Below are 6,131 nucleotides of genomic sequence, written 5' to 3'. Positions count from 1 at the left end.
ATTTAGGATCTTGTTGGATTAAGCATTTGCTTTTCATGACTTTTTGAAGACAACACGCAGTCTTATTATGTCGAGAGCATATGTTTCGGGAAAACCCCAGACTCGACTGGCAAATCAGGAAATTTATGAAATATATTGATATAAAATATCAACAAAAAACTAACAATATCATGAATTCTCACAATTAAAGACATGTTTTATCACTTTAAGTATATATTTCCATGATATATCTATTTTTACACGTTTGTGACTTACAGATTAAGGAAAATGAATTGTAAAATGAAGACATGCTTCTGTGATAAAATAAAACAAGTCCCCCATGTCAAAAGAAAGTGGTTTTTACGTGGTAGCGTAGAAAAAAAGATGTTTGTGTCCTCATGAAAAATCTGTTTGCGTGTAAAGGATATCGGCTTTAAAGTGTGCCGAATGAAGAATTTTAATTTGATCGTATGTTAAAAACAGATATTTATGAAGTTTTTGATGAAAATTCAAGTCTATGGACCTGGCTAATGTGATATTAGCTCGGCCTTTGGCCTAGGTGAAATCTCATTAGCCAGCCCAATAGACTTTGAAATTCACCTCATCTTCATACATTAATTGTTTATTATTTGTCAGACATTCTGTTGGTTGTTATAACATTGATTAATTTGCTTTATCTTTTTAGTTGGCATGACTAGTGTTTTTGTGAAGTACCCATTTCTGCAAGGAAATGTTTGAAATGCAAAAATCTGAAAAGGCCAGGTACGTCGAGAGCAAAAGTATTAAGGTGACAATTGCAGACTAGGATTGCTTGAATACGTGTAGAATTTAATGTCTTTCATGCCTCTATCGCTGAATGCAGCATTCAACATTCTTCATCCAACATATAAAAATCAATCATTCAAAAGGATGAGAAAATAAAAACTCTTAGATGAAATATGTCAAATACAACAGTCAGTACTTGCAGTTTTTAGTAAAAGAATACAGGAAAGAAAGGGAGGTTCCTCCAGAGGTGTAATTGTGAACATTGCAGACTCTGATTTATTGAGAAAAAAAAATGAATTGAAACACATTGAAAAATGCGCATGTTCTTGGTGCATCAAAAAACAAAATACCTTGTTCACATAAGACGTCTTAAGATCGATTTTTATAGCAGCTGTCGGTTAATTAAGAAACCTTTTATTACTATTTGTTGCCTGAATAAATGAAATTTAGAGTCAGTGACATCCAATAAAATATTCTAATTAAAATAGGTCATTATGATCCTATGAAAATCATTGAGAAATATTTAGAAGTAAGTTCACATATTAAAACCTGTAATAATATCGTCAGCATAATAGTGAAATTAAGACCATAAAAGACCATAAACTGGATAAAAGGGGGGTTGATTATTTTGAGTATCTGCAGATTAAGGGGAAAATCATATCTCTTCTGTTTCCTGAGCGTTACGGTATTTTCTAAGACATAATTTTAATAAGGCATATATTTAAAGAATATAAATGTCATTTAAGTAATAGTAACAAAACACAAACGGGATATTATGAAATGCTTAGTATGACAGAACACGTTAATCCTTAGTCTATTGGTAATTCTATGTTGAGTTTTATGGTGGAAAAAACATGGCTTATTAACGTTTGATCGACTTCAAATATCTTATAATTCTGAAACAAATGATTTTGGTTCCTGCAGTCGGCAAAATTTCAATATCTCTAACATGCATTCGTCTTTATTAAATTGTACTGTATGTCATAATATAAAAGTCAAAGTTATAGCGAAAAATTATTTTAAGGACGTTTCTTATTAACATATTATATGTGATAATTTTGATTCTTTTAAGTCCATTGATCAGTGACGACATTCTCAGCGTCTGTGTTTGATTTACTTTGATACTAGATCTTGCAATATGTTCGCTTGAGGAAACATCTTTGAAAGATTTGACCAGTAATAACATTGTGTTATATATACGCTAAATGACTCTTAAAATTATTTTTTTCCTTTATCCCTCTTGTTTTCTCTTTGTATGAACCATTATAAAAATTAAATGTTTTTATATATTTATGAAACGTATAATGATATTGCATGTTCATGGAAGACGGTCAGTTTTTTTTTCGCGTTTACACTTCCCATACAATCAACTAAAAGTCATATATGACCTTGTTTTTAGATACGAGATTACTTCTGGATATATTATCGACCACGTAATAAGACTACATCATTCAGCACTTTAATGACAAGTTAAGAAGCAGGATTTACGTCTTATACAATACAGCTCATGTATTTATATCCTGATCGCCTTATATCATAAGGTCAATCAAATTTACGTTTGTTCAGTATTTTTCTTTTTCCATTGTCTTAACAATTCTTCAATGACATAATACTTGTTTGCGATTATCGTCTTTATAACATCTTGCTTAAGATACATACACGCCGATAATAACAAAAACATCAATGCTTAATAATAGCTACGGGGTTATTGGGCTGATGAAAAGACCGTTTTCAGAACCTTGTAGGAAAAAGGGTATTCATTTTTTGTCAGTCATATAAACATTTGCCAAAATATCATAGCGTTAGAAGCGCTCTTCTCGGTTAATATTTTTCACATTTGACGTAAGTAAATAAATGTAAATGTATCAATAATATACAACCAAAGCTAAAATGAGATAAAATATTTAATCAAACTTTTCTGTGACATGCGTTATCACAGGTATCTGAATGCATTTTACTCAAATGTGTCATTTGGCCCATCTATATATTTATTTGTGATCAATTTTATTTTCTAGCTGCAAAATTTAAATATAATGGCATGTATTGAAGGCACTTTGGAACACATAAATTAAGCGCTTTGAAGCAAAAAGAATACGATGTGTCCATGCATGTTCTCAAAACTATTGTTCTGACTGTTATAACAGAGATTGCACTGATAAATAAAGGAAATACTAATACATTTAAATCTAAGTTCCAAATGTTTGTTTGATTGATTGATTTGTTTTACGCCACGCCGATTTTAACACATGATTATGGTCATATCTTGGGGGTTGGGTCAGCTTAACGGGTCACCTGGATAACAAAATAACTTTATCATTAAATGTATTTGTCTGAGTTTCCTCCACTTACACTTCGTTATCGGTAACGTAATGTAAGAAGGATAGAACCCAAACTTTATTTGTATCACATATTTACTGTTTTATCTAATGATAATTATATAATGTGCAAGATTATCAGTTTGAACAAACAAGATGAAAGCTTCATGTTAAGTATCATGCAAAAACATTTTACTATAGTTTATTTAAATGCCGTTGGGCGTTTATTAAATCTCTTTGTGTTCTAATTATCTTAGAAGACATGATTGGGACAGAATCACACCATTCAGAGTGTTTTTAAAGCAACCTAAATATCTTGATATATTTCATGTTCTGGTTTTCCAGAATTATTTATACGATTTTGACAGGTAACCTACTTAAATTCAAATGATTGTTAGTTTTTATTTGGCCAACAACCGTTTCACAAACGGTTGTTTAGCAAACATTTATGTTACAAACATGCACTATTATGAACTGACATTTACATTTTAACAACGCCAAAAAATATAATGGATAAACATAAAAGTGTATGTCCGATCAGTTCATTAGGTAGATCAACGGGTTTGAAAGCCAAGGGTCAGTGGCTCGATCCTAGAAATGCTAGGCGCAATTTCGCCATAACAATTAATCTTGGACATCGAATCTAATGGTCAAGTTCCGTTTATTTGGGGGAGATAATCACTGCTTATGTATCTATAAAAGCCGGTTTTGTTAAATGACTGCCAAAATAAGACAAAACATGTGCTACAATCGGTGTAAAAAACAAAACAAGAGAACTAGACAAAAAAAGGTTATTTTAATTCTAACTTAGTGAAATAACTGATATCTGTGTTACATAGTTTTATTGTACTCGCTTTTTAAAAGTACATAGCCTCCTATTAAGCAAATAAATTATTTCATCTGTCTGATAAACTGCCAGAGATTAGAATTTCAAATCAATTCTTTGAATCATTATCTTGTTTTACTGCATAACTTGCATTTTAGCAAAGAATTTTCATGCTTGATTGGGCCGTTATCATTATTTAATAGATAAATTACCACAAATGTCAAATAAATAATAAGATATAATCTATAAGAAAAATAAACATTTTGCAGCCATGCGAAATTAGAATATTAAGTTGTGATTCAGAAACCGTGAAAGAATATATAATACTAACATTTTACGCTGACTACTTTAATCAAAACATTGAATACTGCTTAAGCATCCTATAGTAAATGTTTTTGATCACCATTTTGTCTTTGTAATTGTTGTCCATTTTTTCAAGAAAATATTCAAAAAGGAAACATAATCCATGATTTAAATTAAAGTCTTCATCAAATACTGTTTCCTTAACTTAACAAAGTATTTCCTATCTAAAAACTTACTAATACAGTATGCTACATTATATAGAAAAAAAGCTTTTTGACAAATTTTGAAAAGAATTACTTTCAAATAAAACTTATTTTGAACACTTTCGACAGTATAAATTTGATGTATTGATCTCTTATAATACTGTTGTTAAAAGCTTTCATATATTTTGCTCATTAATTTGAAAATGTTGACGATAATGTTTACATATCCTTTACCCAGAACATGGCATTTAAATTTAAAACTTCTTAGTCCACCCCACCCACTCCCCCTTCTAACGCTTAAATACAAAAATTAACATGAGATGATGGTAATAATATTTAATTCTAACAAAATTCTTTTTTTTAAAATATACCTTTAATATCTTACAATACTTGCAGATAAAATGGGAACGAAATAGTGCCCTGCAATGTATTATATTGACTTGTAGAAATACCTCGCATAGATGCAACGTGTAGACGTTTATTATCTGGAAGGACATTTTAATGTTGACATTATAAACGGTAAAAAGAGAAATATCTTGTTTCGGGTGGACTTCTAGGATACATATTTTCATGCAATTACATGCTGTTTAACGTTGATTGCTAACAAGTAATTTCATCTGCTATAAAATACTAAATGGCCTTTTATTATGTTCTTAAGTACGATTATAAACATCATCTATAATTATCTATAATGTGTTTTTGATCTTTTTTATTTCGTTTGGATTATGCATTCATTATTATTCAAGACATTCTTAGACAACATCTAACCTTCTTATATCTTGGGCATTAATTTTGGTGGGGGGTGAACAGACTCGACTAGCGTATTTTAAAAATGATAAAACGTATAAAATGTCAGACAAACAAGCAGCATAATAATGATTTCACAACTATAGACATGTTTTACCTCTTTAAGAATAGCAAATTCAATTCCTTATGTTTCCATAATATATCTATTATAGAGCGATTTGTCTGTGGGTCATAGTTTCAGATTTAGAAAAAGATACTGCCCTGATATAAAGACATGCTCTTGTTGGAAGGCGTTCAATTGTTTGTTATTTCATTTTTTAAAAGGTGTGGAAATGAAAAAAGAAAATAAAAGTGGAGATTCAATAAGAACAATAAAATTTGATCGTGAAAATTGCAGACTCGGTTTAAATGAAACAGTAAATGGAAAATAATGACGAGAGTTGTCCTTTCAACCCCGCCCTATCATTGAATGAAGTATTCAATCTTTAGCTTTAGATATATAAGAATCAATGGCTTAACACCTACACTTGTGAGCATAAAAATAGATAAAAAAACTTCAGTTTTAGAAAAAGATACTGCCCTGAAATAAAGACATGCTCATGTTGGAAGACGTTCAAATGTTTGTTTTTTCATTGATTAACATTTTCAACCGGATTTGTTATTAATATTTTCAACTGGATTTGTTATTAGTTTAACGGATCTTTAAAAAAATGTGGAAATGCAAGAAGGGAAAAAAAAGAAATCCAATAAAAACAAAACAAAAAATAAAGTGAAGTGGTGAAAATTGCAGACTCGATTTAATTGAAACTGTTCCAAGAGAGATAATTAAGGATGTAACATCACCCTAGCCCCGCCCCACCATCATCATTGAAAGAAATGTTCAACCTTTAGCTCTAAATATATAAGAATCAATGGCTTAACACCTGCACTTGTGAACATATAAAATGAAGACAGAAAAGAGAAAACCCTTCAAAGCAATTAAAGCAAAGGTGA

The sequence above is a fragment of the Ruditapes philippinarum genome, unplaced genomic scaffold (assembly GCF_026571515.1).
Source record: "Ruditapes philippinarum isolate M1 unplaced genomic scaffold, ASM2657151v2 ctg3531_1_1_1_1, whole genome shotgun sequence".
Lineage (NCBI taxonomy): Eukaryota > Metazoa > Mollusca > Bivalvia > Venerida > Veneridae > Ruditapes > Ruditapes philippinarum.
Note: the sequence above shows the minus strand (reverse complement) of the source record.